Below are 16970 nucleotides of genomic sequence, written 5' to 3' on the forward strand. Positions count from 1 at the left end.
TCATGGGAGCAACTAAATATGTAAAGCAAATATTAACAGACATAATGGAAGATATCAACAGTAACATAATAACAGTAGGGACTTTAACTCTCTACTTACATCAATGGACAGATCACCCAGACAGAAAAATCAATAAGGCCTTAAATGACACTTCAGACCAGGTGGACTTAATAGATACACATATAGATTGTTGCACCTGGAAGCAGCAGGATACATATTCCTTTCAAGTGCACATGGAACAAAATAAGCCTTGGTAGAATTAAGAGCACTGAAATCATATCAAACATCTTTTCTGAATCACAATGCTATGAGACTAGAAACCAACTACAAGGGAAAAAACAGCAAAAAATACAAACACATGGAGGCTAAACAATATGCTACTAAAAAAAATCAATGAATCACTTAAGAAATAAAAGAGGAAATCAAAAAATACCTGGAGACAATTGAAAATGAAAACACAACAATCCAAAATGTATGGGATGAAGCAAAAGCAGTTCTAAGAGGGAAATTTATAGCAATACAAGCTTACCTCAGGAAGCATGAAAAAATTCAAGTAAACAACCCAAACTTATACCTAAAGGAATTAGAAAAAGAGCAATAAACAAATCCCAAAGTTAGTAGAAGGAAAGAAATCATAAAGATCAGAGCAGAAATAAATGAAACAGAGACACAGTAATAGAAAAGATCAATGAAACTCAGAGTTGGTTCTTTAAGAAGATAAACAAAATTGATAAATTTTAGCCAGACTCATCAAGAAAAAAAGAGAGAGGACCCAAATCAATAAAATAAGAAATGAAAAAGGAGACAAACTACACCACAGAAATACAAAAGATCATAAGATATTACTATAAATAACTATATGCCAATAAAATGGACAACCTAGAAGAAACTGACAAATTCTTGGAAATGTATAATCTCCCAAGACTGAAGCAGGAAGAAATAGAAAATGTGAACAGATCAATTACCAGTAATAAAATTGAGTCAGTAATTTAAAAACTCCAAAAAAACACACAAAAATTCAGGACCAGATGGCTTCACAGTGAATTCTACTAAACATTTATGGAAGAGTTAACACCTATCATTTTCAAACTATTCCAAAAAATTTCAGAGGAAGGAATGCTTCTGAGCTCATTCTATGAGGCCAACAAAACCAGACTAAGATATCACATACTAAGAAAGAAAAATACAGGCCAATATCACTGATGAACATAGACGCAAAAGTCCTCAACATTATGTCAGCAAACTTAAACCAAAAATACATTAAAAGTATTATACACCATCATCTAGTGGGATTTATCCCAGGGATGTAAGTAATTTTCAACATATGCAAATTAGTCAATGTAGTACACCATATTAATTAACAAACTGAAGAATAAAATTCATATAATCATTATAATAGTCATGGAAACAGCTTTTGACAAAATTCAATACCAATTTGTGATAAAAACTCTCCAGGAGGCGGACATAGAGGGAATATACCTCAACATAATAAAGGCCATATATGACAAACCCACAGCTAACAAGATATTCATTATACTTATCAAGCAGAAAACATTTTTTCTAAGATCAGGGACAAGACAAGGATGACCACTCCCACCACTTTTATTCAACATAGTATTGGAAGTCCTAGCCACATCAATCAGACAAGAAAAAGGAATAAAAGGAATCCAAATTGGAAAGGAAGAAGTAAAACCATCACTGTTTGCAGATGATGTCAACTATATATAGCAAATCCTAAAGATGCTACCAGAAAGCTCCTAGAGTTCAGCAATGAACTTGGTAAATTTTCAGGTTATAAAATTAATACACAGAAATCTACCAGAGGAAGAAATTAAGGAGACAATCTCATCATTGCATCAAAAAGAATAAAATACCTATGTATAAACCTACCTAAGGAGGTAAAAAATCTGTACTCAGAAAACTGTAAAACATTGATAAATGAAACTGAAGACAACACAGATGGAAAGATATACCATGTTTATAAACTGGAAGATTTAATATTGTTAACATAACCATAGTACCCAAGATAATCTACAGATTCAATGCAATTCCTATTAAAATACCAATGCCATTTTTCATGGAACTAGAACAAATAGTTTTAAAAATTTGTATGGAAACACAAAAGACCCTGAATAGTCAAAACAATCTTGAGAAAAAAAGATCAAAGCTGGAGGTATCTTGTTCCCTGATTTCATACAATACCACAAAGCTAAAATAATCAAAACAGTATGGCACTGGCACCAAGAAAAAAAAAAAAAAACAGACACATAGATCAATGGAACAGAATAGAGAGCCCAGAAATTCACCCACATACTTATGGTCAATTGATATATGACAAAAAGTCAACAATATACAATGGAGAAAAGACAATATCCTCAGTAAGTAGTGCTGAGAAGACTGGACAGCTACATTAAAGAATGACATCAGAACACTTCTCACACCATCCACAAAAATAAACTCAAAAATGCGTTAAAGATCTAGGTGTAAGACTGGAAAACATAAAACTCCTAGAAGAAAACACAGAACACTCTTTGACATAAACTGTACTAATATTTTTTTTTGATCTGTCTCCTAAAGCAAAGGAGATAAAAGAAAAAATAAACAAATGGGATCTAGTTAGGCTTAACAGGTTTTGTACAGCAAAGAAAACCATAAACAAAATGAAAAGACATGCTAATGAATGGGAGAAACTATTTGCAAATGTTATGACCAAAAATATACAAACAGTTCATACAACTCAACATCAAAAACACAAACAACCCAATTTAAAAATGGGCAGATGACCTGAATATACATTTTTCCACAGAAGGCATACAGATGGCCAACAGGCACATGAAAAGATGCTCAACATTGGTAATCATCAGAGAAATGTAAATTAAAACCAGAATGAGATCATCTCATACCTGTCAGCATGACTGTCATCAAAAAGACCACAAATAAAAATGTTGGCAAGGTTGTGGAGAAATGGGAACCCTCATACACTATTGCTGGGAATGTAAATTGGTGCAGCCACTGTAGAAAAATGTATGGTGGTTTCTTAAAAGACTAAAAGGATTAATCTCCAAAATATACAAGCAGCTCATGCAGCTTAATACCAAAAAAGCAAATAACACAATCCAAAAATGGGCAGAAGATCTAAATAGACATTTCTCCAAAGAAGATATGCACATGGCCAACAAACACATGAAAAGATGCTCAACATCATTAATCACTAGAGAAATGCAAGTCAAAGCCACAATGAGGTGTCACCTCACACCGGTCAGAATGGCCATCATCAAAAAACCTAGAAACAATAAATGTTGGAGAGGGTGTAGAGAAAAGGGAACCCTCCTGCACGGTTGGTGGGAATGCAAGTTGGTACAGCCACTATGGAAAACGGTATGGAGGTTCCTTAAAAAACTAAAAATAGAACTACCATCTGACTCAGCAATCCCACTATTGGGCATATACCCAGAGAAAATCATAATCCAAAAAGAAACATGTACCATAATGTGCATTGCAGCACTATTTACAATAGCCAGGACATGGGACCAACCTAAAAGCCCATCAACAGATGAATGGATAAAGAAGATGTGGCACATATACACAATGGAATATTACTCAGCCATAAAAAGGAATGAAATCGAGATATTTGCAGTGAGGTGGATAGACTTAGAGTCTGTCATACAAAGTGAAGTAAGCCAGAAAGAGAAAAACAAATACCATGTGCTAACTCATATATATGAATCTTAAAAAATGGTACTGATGAACCCAGTGATAGGGCAAGAATAAAGATTCAGAGGTAGAGAACAGACTTGAGGACATGGGGTTGGGGTGAAGGGGAAACTGGGATGAAGTGAGAGAATAGCATTGACATATATACACTACCAAATGTAAAATAGATAGCTAGTGGGAAGCTGCTGCATAATACAGGGAGATCAACTCGAAGATGGGTGATGACTTAGAGGGGTGGGATAGGGAGGGTGGGAGGAAGTTGTAACAGGGAGGGGATATGGAGATATATGTATAAATACAGCTGATTCACTTTGTTGTACAGCAGAAACTGGCACAACAGTGTAATGCAATTATATTCCAATAAAGAGCTTAAAAAAGAAACCAAAAATAGAACTACGATATGACCCAGCAATTCTAATCCTGTGTATATATTAGAAAAAAATGGAAACAGTAAGTTGAAAAGATACATACACTCCAGTGTTCACAGCAGCATTGTTTATAAATGCCCAGATAATAAGCAACCTAAGTGTTCATCAACAGATGAATGGATAAGGAAGATGTGGTTACATACATAGAAAGAAATATTACTCAGCCAAAAAAGAATGAAATTTTGCCATTTGCAACAACATGGATGGACTTGGAGGGTATTATGCTAAGTGAAATAAGTCTGTCAAAGAAAGACAAATACTGTATGATATCCTTTATATGTGGAAACTAAAAATTTAAACAAACCAGTGAATATAACAAAACAGAAACAGACTTACAAGATACAGGCAACAAACTAGTGGGGAGAGGGAAAGGGGGAGAGGCAAGATAGGGGTAGTGGATAAGAGGTACAAACTACTATGTATAAAATAAATAAGCTACAAGGACATATTGTACAGCACAGGGAATATAGCCAATATTTTATAATACTATAAATGGAGTATAACCTTTAAAAATTGTGAATCACTACGTTGTACCCCTGTAACATATAATATTGTACATCAACTATACCTCAATAAAAAGAAGAATACAATTCATCTTAAGGGATAAAAAGCAACCATATCACTGCACACAGAGAAATAGTTAAGCGAATTTGATTTTTTCCATTATGGAGTATTATGTTGCTTATATGATCAAATTTTTATAAAATTTACAACAACAACAACAACAAGAACAACAAAAACCCAGGTTTATTCTTCAAATTCACATGTGCATGTTAATTATATTTTAAATAGTTTCTTTCAAGCATTCTTTTCCTTTCAAGGAATTTTCTTTATCTCTGAAAAATTGAGAGAAAAATCAAATTGGCAATTTCTGAAAAAGAAGAGACAAAAGTATGCAAAATACATCTTGGTTTCAAATTCTCTATAAATGCCATTCTGAAATTTTTCCTTTCCTCATACCTTCAACTATCACTCACTTTCTACAAATGGAAGAACCATCTATTTCTTCCAATGTAGACTTCCAACTGCAGTTTTTAGTATTTAGAAATACTAAATATATGATATCAAACATCACTCCTAAAAACTAAAAAGCACCTGTGCTCTCATAAAATAGAATGACCATTTGATTTTTTCTCTAAGTGGTCAAATTCCCAACTCAGATGGGACAATTTTAGAGACCAAGAAATGATACTAATAGAGCTTCTTTAATTTGTATGGCTCCTGATAGCCTCTCACTAATGAAAAGGGACAAGGGTTATTGATATATCCTCACTTTATATTTATGTATCTATTTAGGCTTTCTTATGTGCTGCATTTTTAAAAGCCTGAATTCCTTCCCATCTTGCCTTTGTGGTTGAGAGTGTGAACTCTGGGCACAGGCTATTAAAGTTCATATCCTGGTTGTGCCACTTTCTAGCTGTGAGGTTTCCACAAGACACTGAAGGTTTCAGTGCCTCAGTTGCCCCATCTGTAAAATGGGGGTGGTAATGGTAGTACCTCATTGGTTTTTGGTAATTAAATGAGTTACTATCTGTGAAGCACTTAGAAGTTCACACTAAGAACTATTTAAGTGTATCTTATTTTATTCATTACAATAATATAGCAGTAGGAAGCAGTGTGGATACTCCAGCTTCATCTAGGTCACAGTTCCAAAGTAAAGAGAGAAACACACACGGTGCCGCGCAGGCACATGGGCATTCACTGAAGAAGCTCAGTTAATGAGCCAAGGAAAGAAGTTTTTTAAAATTTTTATTTCTTTTTCTAAACTATGTTTGCTTAATTAAAGACATATTACTTTAAAATTTATGATACCATCTGAAATTTATTTATTGTGTTATAACATAAAACACACCAATGGGCAGGAGATATATACCATTTAGATTATCATCCTCCATCCTTTATAATAGCCAATATACAACGGAAACTAAAGTTTTCAAATGATCTTGGGCCCTATTATTTTAGTCTAACATCTTTATGGTTTTTTTAAAAATACTTGCATATAGATTACAGCTATATATGTTTTGCAGAAAAATATATTTGTAAGTCATTTTGAGTCAAGTAGAAGATACTTTTTTTTTCTCATTTTTTTTAAAGCTCTTTATTGGAATATAATTGCATTACACTGTTGTGCCAGTTTCTGCTGTACAACAAAGTGAATCAGCTGTATTTATACATATATCTCCATATCCCCTCCATCCCATGACTCCTTCCCACCCTCCCTATCCTGCCCCTCTAAGTCATCACCCATCATTGAGTTGATCTCCCTGTATTATGCAGCAGCTTCCCACTAGCTATCTATTTTACATTTGGTAGTGTATATATGTAAATACTACTCTCTCACTTCATCCCAGCTTCCCCTTCACCCCAACCCCATGTCCTCAAGTCTGTTCTCTACCTTTGCATCTTTATTCTTGCCCTGTCACTGGATTCATCAGTACCTTTTTTTTTTTTTTTTTTTTAGATTCCATATATATGAGTTAGCACACAGTATTTGTTTTTCTCTTTCTGGCTTACTTCACTCTGTATGACAGACTCTAGGTCCAACCACCTCACAACAAATAACTCAATTTAATTCCTTTTTATGGCTGAGTAATATACCATTGTATATACCCTAGATAGCAGACAGAATTAAAAATAAGTTGTATAGTTTTCTGTCTGCTATCTAGGAGGCAATGTGGTGGGAATACCACATTCAGTTTGTGAAACTTAAGTGACTCCCCTAGAATGATTCTTAACAAACTGAAACAGGAATAGATAGTACAGATTACATTCTAAATCAGGAATGCAGTTACAGAACACTAAAGTGTTTGGTGTGTAAATTGGGTGAAGGGCTCTAACTTTACCTGAAAAACAATTATGAATGTAGTTACTTATGCGTGAGGATGTCTGACAGTAGATGTCTTCAGTCTTTTAACTAATAGAAAGAAAGCACTGTGGCCACGGTGGTTGATAGGAACATAGAGGATATCACTCGAAATTAGGTCATCATGAATATTTGATTTGGTACTGGCAATACATACTTAATTCTCATAATAGAAGTGTGACATTTTTTCTAGATAACAAATTCCATTTTTCTCATATATCATTCATTCATTCATTCAACAAACATATATCGACTTCTTATGAAATAGGCAATGTTCCAGGTGCTCAAGTTGCAAAATAGAACCCACCCTCTAGGATGCAAACCCTCTGCTATGTGAAACTCTAGGAATTCACAGCTTAGGTGGGAGACACAAAAACAGGTAAAATACAGTACAACTTGGTGCTATATAGTTATATGAAAGCCAGAGAATAGAGTGACTAACTGTACATAAATTAAATAAGATCTCATCCAAAAACAAAAGATCAAGAGAATACAATTGAAAGAACTGCTTTTTGAAGAAAGAATGTCAATAATTTATTCATTTCTCTCCCCCACAATTTTCATATTTTTTAATTCAATTTTTATTTTATATTGGAGTATAGTCGATTTACAATGTTGTGTTAGTTTCAGGTGTACAGCAAAATGATTCAGTTACACATATACATATATTCATTCTTTCTCAGATTCTTTTCCCATATAAATTATTACAGAATATTGAGTTCCCTGTACTATACAGTAGGTCTTTGTTGATTATCTATTTTATATATAATAGTGTGTATATGTTAATCCAAAACTCCTAATTTATCCCTCCCCACCCCCACACACATTTCCCCTTTGGTAACCATAAGTTTGTTTTCAAAGACCATGAGTCTGTTTCTGTTTTACAAATAAGTTCACTTGCATCATTTTTTAGTGATATCACATGATGTATAAGTGATATCATGATATGTGACTTACTTCACTTAGTATGACAATCTCTAGGTCCATCCATGTTGCTGCAAATGGCATTATTTCATTCTTTTTAATGGCTGAGTAATATTCCATTGTATATATGTACCACATCTTCTTTATCCATTCCTCTGTTGACGAACATTTAGGTTGATTACATGTCCTGGCTATTGTAAATAGGGCTGCAATGATCATTGGGGCACATATATCCTTTCAAATTATGTTTTTTTCTGGATATATGTGCAGCAGCACAATTGCTGGATCATATGGTAATTCTATTTTTAGTTTTTAAAGGAACCTCCATGGTGTTCTCCATAGTGCCTGTATCAATTTACATTTCCAACAAGAGTGCAGAAGAGTTCCCCTTTCTCCACACCTCTCCAGCATTTATTGTTTTTAGATTTTTTTTGTTGATGGTCATTCTGACTGGTGTCAGGTGATACTCATTATAGTTTTGATTTGCATATCTCTAATAATTAGTGATATTGAACATCTTTTCATGTGCCTCTTGGCTAAATATGTCTTCTTTGGAGAAATGTCTATTTATAGCTCCCACTCATTTTGTTGATTGGGTTTCTTTTTCTTTTTTTCTTTTTTTTTTTTTTGATATTGAGCTGCATGAGCTGTTTGTATATTTTGGAGATTAATCCCTTGTCAGCTGCATGATTTGCAAATATTTTCTCACATCCTGTGGGTTGTCTTTTCATTTTGTTTATGGTTTCCTTTGATGTGAAAAAGCTTCTAAATTTAATTAGGTCCCATTTGTTTATTTTTATTTTTATTACTCTAGAAAGTGGATCCAAAAAAGATGTTGCTGGTAGTTCCCCAACCTAAGAGAGCCAGCAGGGCTGTGACCCTGGTGAGTAGAGGTGGTGGCTTCCCAAGACACCAGGAGCCACCAAGTGGCCCGCCCTGCCCCACCAACCCACCCTGGGTCAGTGCCAGTGGCTGAGTGTGCCTGGTGTAGCCCCCAGGACTCCATGCCACCAGGGCCAGTCTCACCTGGTGGCACTGCCCTCCCACCACTGCAGCCACAGACCTGGACCCATGGTGCCAGGGTGACCATGACAAGAGTGGGGGACACTGCTGAGTCAAAGAGAGTGCAGCCTGGCCACTGGACCTACTTACTCGCCTTGCTGATTGTCTATTTTTCTGAGTTTACAACTTTTTTTTTTTTTAATTTATTTATTTATTTTTTGGGGGGGTACACCAGGTTCAATCATCCATTTTTATACACATATCCCCATCTTCCCTCCCTTCCTTGACGCCCCCCCCAAGCCCCCCCCCACCCTCCCCACCCCAGTCCTCAAAGGCATCTTCCATCCTCGAGTTGGACTCCCTTTGTTATACAACAACTTCCCACTGACTATTTTACAGTTGGTAGTTTATATATGTCTGTGTTACAACTTTTCTAAGAACTTTTGTATACAGGTGCGCTCACTCCCTCTTGCAATAATACCAGAATCACAACTAACTGCTGAACAATCATCAACAGGAAGGCACTGGAACTCATCAAAAAAGATACCCCACATTCAGAGACAAAGGAGAAACTGCAATGAGATGGTAGGAGGAACACAATCATGATAAAATTAAATCCCATAACCATTGGGTGGGTGACTCACACACTGGATAACAGTTAAACCACAGATGTCCACCCACTGGAGTGAGGGTTCTGAGTCCCATGTCAGGGTTCCCAACCTAGAGCTCCAGCAATGGGAGGAGGAATCCCCAGAGAATCAGACTTTGAAGGCCAGTGGGATTTGATTACAGGACTTCCATAGGACTGGGAGACACAGACTCCACTCTTGAAGGGCATTAAAAAATCAGCGATTGCACCAGGACCCAGGGGAAGGAGAAGTGACCCTATAGGAGATTGAATCAGACACACCTGCTGGTGTTGAAGGGTTGCCTGCAGAGGTGGGGGCAGCTGTGGCTCACTGCAGGGATGGGGACACTGGTGGGGGTGGTTACTGGAAGTGCTCATTGGCATGAACCCTCCTGGAGTCTGCCATTAGCCCAGCCAAAGAACCTGTAAGCTCCAGTGCTGCGTTGTCTCAGGCCAAACAGCCAGCAGAGTGGGAACACAGCCCCATTGGAAGACAAGCAGATTAAAGTTTTACTGTGCTCTATCCACCAAAGCAACACCCAGTCCTACCCACCACCAGTCCCTCACACCAGGAAGCAGGCGCACAAGCCTCTTAGCTTCATTCACCAGAGGGCAGATAGCAGTATCAAGAAAAACTAAGTTCTACAGCCTGTAGGACAGAAACCAGAGCCAAAGGAAGATAGAGAAAATGAAAAAGCAGAGGACTTTGTACCAGATGAAGGGACAGGATAAACCCCACAAAAACAACTAAATGAAGAGGAGATAGGCACCCTTCCAGAAAAAGAATTCAGAATAATGATAGTGAAGATGATCCAGGACTTTGAAAAAAGACTGGATGCAAAGACTGAAAAGTTTACCAAAGACCTAGAAGAATTAAAGAACAAACAAACAGATATATGCAACACAATAACTGAAATGAAAAATACACTAGAAGGAACTAATAGCAGATTAACAGAGGCAGAAGGGCGAATAAGTGTCTTGGAAGACAGAATGGTGATAATCACTGATGCAGAAAAGAATAAAGAAAAAAGAATGAAAAGAACTGAAGACAGCCTAAGAGATCTTTGGGACAATGTTAAACGCACCAACATTCGCATTATAGGGGTCCCAGAAGGAGATGAGAGAGAGAAAGGACCTGAGAAAATACTGGAAGAGATTATAGTTGAAAACTTCCCTAACATGGGAAAGGAAATAGCTACCCAAATCCAAGAAGCACAGAGAGTCCCAGGCAGGATAAATCCAAGGAGAAACATGCCAAGACATATAGTAGTCAAGCTGACAAAAATTAAAGACAGAGAAATGTTATTAAAAGCAACAAGGGAAAAATGACCAATAACATACAAGGGAACTCCCATAAGGGTAACAGCTGATTTCTCAGCAGAAACTCTGCAAGCCAGAAGGGAGTGGCATGATATATTTCAGGTGATGAAAGGGAAGAATCTACAACCAAGAATCCTCTACCCAGCAAGGATCTCATTCAGATTTGACAGAGAAATCAAAAGCTTTACAGACAAGCAACAGCTAAGAGAATTCAGCACCACCAAACCAGCCCTACAACAAATGCTAAAGGATCTTCTCTAAGCAGGAAACATAAGAGAAGAGAAGGACCTACGAAAACAAAAACAAAACAATTAAGAAAATGGTAATAGGAACATACATATTGATAATTTCCTTGAATGTAAATGGACTAAATGCACCAACCAGAAGACACAGACTGGCTGAATGGATACAAAAACAAGACCCATATATATGCTGTCTACAAGAGACCCACTTCAGACCTAGGAACACATACAGACTGAAAGTGAGGGGATGGAAAAAGATATTCTATGCAAATGCAAATCAAGAGAAAGTTGGAGTAGCAATACTCATATCAGATAAAATAGACTTTAAAATAAAAAATGTTACAAGAGATAAAACACTTTAGTAGAATATACCTGTTTAGTAATATATCAAGAATCTATGATTAATGAGGCATGCTCTCTGGAAAACATTGTGTAAGCTATATGAATATAAAACACCATGTTTTATAAAGCAAGTGACTACCCTTTACTTAGACCTATTCTTTAGGTGTGGGCTTGAGATACATCCTGTAGGGGTCTGGGAAGCTGTGCTAAATACCTTGCACTTCTCCCTCCTTCATATGTTTCCATAGATTGTATGTGTCCTTGAAACCATTAGTAAATCTTACTATTGGGAAATATCTCTGATCTATGTGAGTCTGATCTGACAATTTCCTGTCATTTGTCTTAGCTCAGAAGGTAAGGACAATCATTTTTCATTTCTTAATCAGTGACATTCCCAATGCTATTCTCACAGTTTCCACTTTTATTGACTCAAATGTGCCTACAAAACTTCCATTTTCAACACATAGTTCCAGTAAAAAAAAAAAAAAAAAAAAAAAGGACAACAATTCTCCTTAGGAATTTTACTGTTAATCCAAAATGTTTCCATTTCTTAAGGAACAAACAGTTTAAGGAAAGAATAGTCAAAGTTGAACAGTGTGGCAGTTTTCAAAACAGTAAAGGAAACTAAAATAAATATGTAATTAGGAAGCATGTTATATAATTAATATTCTATGCAGTGCCAGCTTAAAACAGACTGCCTGCAGTGGATTCTTCACATTAACTTCAGTGTAACTTCAGTATTTATAGAAGCTTTTATAATTTTGCTACACATTTCCTCAAAAAAAAAAAGAAAGAAAAAAAATCTTCCAACAAACAAAAGTTCAGGATCAGATGGCTTTACAGGTGAATTCTATCAAACATTTAGAGAAGAGCTAATGCCCATCCTTCTCAAACTCTTCCAAAAAATTGCAGAGGACAGATCACTTCCAAACTCATTCTATGAGGCCACCATCACCCTATACCAAAACCAGACAAAGATGCTCCAAAAAAAAGAAAATTACAGAGCAATATCACTGATGAATTTAGATGCAAAAATCCTCAACAAAATACAAGCAAACAGAATCCAACAGAACATTAAAAGGATCATACACCATGATCAAGTAGGATTTATGCCAGGGATGCAAAGATTCCTCAATATACCCAAATCAATCAATGTGATACACCATATCAACAAATTGAAGAATAAAAACCATATGATCATCTCAATAGATGCAGGAAAAGCTTCTGACAAAATCCAACACCCATTTATGATAAAAACTCTCCAGAAAATGAGCATAGAGGGAACCTACCTCAGCATAGTAAAGGCCATACATAACAAACCCACAGCAAACATTATTCTCAATAGTGAAAAACTGAAAGAATTTCCTCTAAGATTAGGAACAGGACAAGGATGTCCACTCTCACCACTACTATTCAACATAGTTTTGGAAGTCCTAGCCCCAGCAATTGGAGAAGAAAAAGAAATCAAAGGAATCCAAATTGGAAAAGAAGTAAAACTGTCACTGTTCACAGATGACATGATACTATACATAGAAAATCCTAAAGATGCCACCAGAAAACTACTTAAACTAATCACTGAATTTGGTAAAGTTGCAGGATACAAAATTAACACACAGAAATATCTTGCATTCCTATACACTAACAACAAAAATCAGAAAGAGAAATTAAGGAAACAATCCCATTCACCATTGCAACAAAAAGAACAAAATACCTAGGAATAAACCCAACTAAGGAGGTAAAAGACCTGTACTCAGAAAACTATAAGACACTCATGAAAGAAATCAAAGATGACACAAACAAATGGAGAACTATACCATGGTCTTGGATTGGAATAATCAACATGGTGAAAATGACTATACTACCCAAAGCAATTTACAGATTCAATGCAATCCCCATTAAATTACCAATGGCATTTTTTACAGAACTAGAACAAAAAAATCCTAAAATTTGTATGGAGACACAAAAGACCCTGAATAGCCAAAGCAATCTTGAGGGGGAAAAAAATGGAGCTGAAGGAATCAGCCTTCCTGACTTTAGACTATACTACAAAACTACAGTAATCAAGACAATATGGTACTGGCAAAACAACAGAAATATAGATCAATGGAACAGGATAGAAAGCCCAGCAATAAACTGTGGTCAACTAATCTATGACAAAGGAGGCAAGGATATACAATGGAGAAAAAACAACCTCTTCAGTAGGTGGTTCTGGAAAACTGGACAGCTAAATGTAAAATATTGAAATTAGAACACTCCCTAACACCATACACAAAAATAAACTCAAAATGGATTAAAGACCTAAATGTAAGGCCAGATGCTATAAAACTCCTAGAGGAAAACATAGGAGTTTGTTTGACATAAATCACAGCAAGTTCTTTTTTGATCCACCTCCTAGAGTAATGGAAATAAAAACAAAAAGAAATAAATGGGACCTAATGAAATTTAAAAGCTTTTGCATAGCAAAGGAAACCATAAACAAAATGAAAAGACAACCCACAGAAAGGGAGAAAATATTTGCAAATGAATCAACAGACAAAGGACTAATCTCCAAAATATATAAACAGTTCATGCACCTCAATATCAAAAAAACAAACAACCCAATCCAAAAATGGGCAGAAGACCTAAATAGGCATTTCTTGAAGAGACATACAGATGATCAAGTGGCACATGAAAAGCTGCTCAACATCACTAAGTATTAGAGAAATGCAAATCAAAACTACAATGAGGTATCACCTCATATGAGTTAGAATGGGCATCATCAGAAAATCTACAAAAAATAAATACTGGAGAGGGTGTGGAGAAAAGGGACCCCTCTTGTACTGTTGGTGGGATTGTAAATTGATACAGCCACTATGGAGAACAGTATGGAGGTTCCTTGAAAAACTAAAAATAGAATTACCATATGACCCAGCAATCCCACTACTGGGCATATACCCAGAGAAAAATATAATTCAAAAAAGACACGTGCACTCCAATGTTCATTGCAGCACTATTTACAATAACCAGATCATGGAATCAACCTAAATGTCCATCAACAGATGAATGGATAAAGAAGATGTGGTACATATATACAATGGAATATTAATCAGCCATAAAAAGGAATGAATTTGGGACATTTGTAGAGACATGGATGGACTGTCATACAGAGTGAAGTAAGTCAGAAAAACAAATATGGTATATTAATGCATATATGCAGAATATAGAAAAACGGTACAGGTCAATTGGTTTGCAAGGCAAAAATAGAGACACAGATGTAGGGAACAAACATATGGACACCAAGGAGGGGAAAGGGGGGAGGCACGTTTGAGGTGGGATGAAGTGGGAGATTGGAACTGCCATATATACATTACTAATAAGAAAAAATATATCAAATTTTACACTTAAATGTATGCAGTTTATTGTATGTCAATTAAAGCTCAATAAAATTTCTTTAAAATTAAAAATAAAGAAAATTTTAAAAAACTTGTTTTAAAAAAGAGCTTTTGTATGCAAAGGAACTTTTCTAAAAGGCATCTCCCTTTTATATTTAATTCAAAGAAGGAGGATCTCAGGCAATTTGGGGTTTGGGGTTTTGGCCTCGTTTCTAAGTCTTTTGTCCATCTTTCTTGACTTTGGAATTCGGATAACTGCACTGCTTCAGACTCCCAAGGACTTTGGGGCCCAAACTAATGCGACAGCCCCCAGCAAGTCTGTCCTGGCTGTCAGTGGCTCACTGCACCCATCCTTCTCCACGGTCACGTCCGGCCCCGTGGGAGGGGGAAGACACTTCTTCCAACAGGTGCCCTGAGTAACCACTGGTGCTAGGAGCTCTCCCACGTGAGATTAATTCCCCGGTGCTTCCCGGCCAACCCTTACGACCTGGCGGTGGTGAACGCGGCCACCAACCTGGAGAGTGGTGGAGGCAGCGCATCTTGTGCAGCAGCAACCCGGCTCTCCTACCTCAGAGGGAGATGGAGGAGCTCAGTGATCTCCTGGTCCTGGACTTTATCTGCTCCAACTCGCTATTCCATCAGGAGTCAGTAGCTGCCACCATGTCCTCATTGGCATCAGCCTCACCATCATCTTCACCGTCGAGCAGTGATCCTGCCAGTTTTCCCTCCACCTGCAGCTCCAGCTGTCCAATCTGGGTGGGGCGACCCCGCTGTGACACTAGGCAGCAGGGGCGGTGGCCTCCTCTATGGCCGGGAATCTGCACCTCCTTCGACAGCTCCCTTCAACCTGGTGGACATCAACCACGTGAGCGCCTCCAGTGGTTTCGTGGCTTAGCTTCTGTGGCCCAAATTGAACCCAGTGTCCATTTCACAGCAGCAATGGCAGCTGCCAGGTGGTGGGCTGATGGGCAAGTTTGTGTTGAAGGAGTCACTGAGTGCCCCTGGCATCAAGTACAGCAGCCCCATGGCCATCAGTGTCAGCAAAGACAGCCCAGGTGGCAGCCACCCAGTGGGTGGCAGCGGCTGTCCGCTGTGCAGGTGCCCCAAGATCAGGCAGGAGGCTGTCTCCTCATGCACCTGCAGTTGGCCTCTAGAGGCCCGCTTGGGCACTGGACCCCCTCTCAGAAATGGCCACCAGCCACTGGCGCACAACTTTCCCCTGTGGCGGCAGCTCCCCAGCAGGACTACCCTGACCTTGGGTACTGAGCAACTGCTGAGCAGCAGGGACTGTCATACTGCCCTGCTGCTCCCCCCGGGCTTCCATCCCCACCTCGGTCCCAAATACCCTCCCTTCCTGCCCAACCAGACACAGCCGCAGATCCCACTGCTGCACTACCAAGAGCCCATGCCACCCAGTCCCTGCGTGCAGGAGGAAACTAGCCAAAGAGGGGAGAAGGTTGTGGCCCCAGAAAAGGACGGCCACTCACACTCATGATTATGCAGGCTGCGGCAAAACCTACACAAAGAGTTCTTACCTCAAGGCACACCTGTGAACCCACACAAGTGAGAAACCTTACCACTGTGACTAGAATGGCTGTGGGTGGAAATGTGCCCACTCAGATGAACTGACCAGGCACTACCTCAAACACACCAGGCACTTCCAGTGTCAGAAGTGCGAATGGGCATTTTTGAGGTCAGACCACCTCGCCTTAAACATGAATAGGCACTTTAAAAAAATGCCACATTGCCAGAAGAGAATTCAGTATTTTTTACTTTTCACACTATCTTCCCAGTGAGGGGAGGAAACCAGCTGGAAAGCACTACGATCTTGGTCAAGTTGCCAACAAATCACCTTGTGAATGGATAATCAGGAGACATGAGGAAGCCAAAAGACAAACCTAAGAGATGGGGCCTGTGACTAGATCTTCTATAGTTCCAATTCTAAATCCAACTTGAATGTATATTCCTGGACTTACAAAATGCCAAGGGGGTGACTAGAAGTTGTATCTATCAGGGTATAAATTAGATCTGTGAACTGGGGAGAGGGAAGACCAGAATCCCTTGAATTGTTTCCATGCAATATAAACATAAAGATCACATATGCTCTCTTTGCCTTCTAAAAGCCATTATTACCAT

The 16970-nt window shown here is 37.9% G+C and overlaps 1 pseudogene; it reads left to right on the forward strand.

Moving 5' to 3' along the window:
• LOC130854931 (Krueppel-like factor 4) overlaps positions 1–16630 on the forward strand; it is a 125885-nt pseudogene extending 109255 nt beyond the window's left edge.
• Positions 16631–16970: the final 340 nt, after the last annotated feature.

The sequence above is a fragment of the Hippopotamus amphibius genome, chromosome 6 (genome assembly GCF_030028045.1).
Source record: "Hippopotamus amphibius kiboko isolate mHipAmp2 chromosome 6, mHipAmp2.hap2, whole genome shotgun sequence".
NCBI classification, from domain to species: Eukaryota; Metazoa; Chordata; class Mammalia; order Artiodactyla; family Hippopotamidae; genus Hippopotamus; species Hippopotamus amphibius.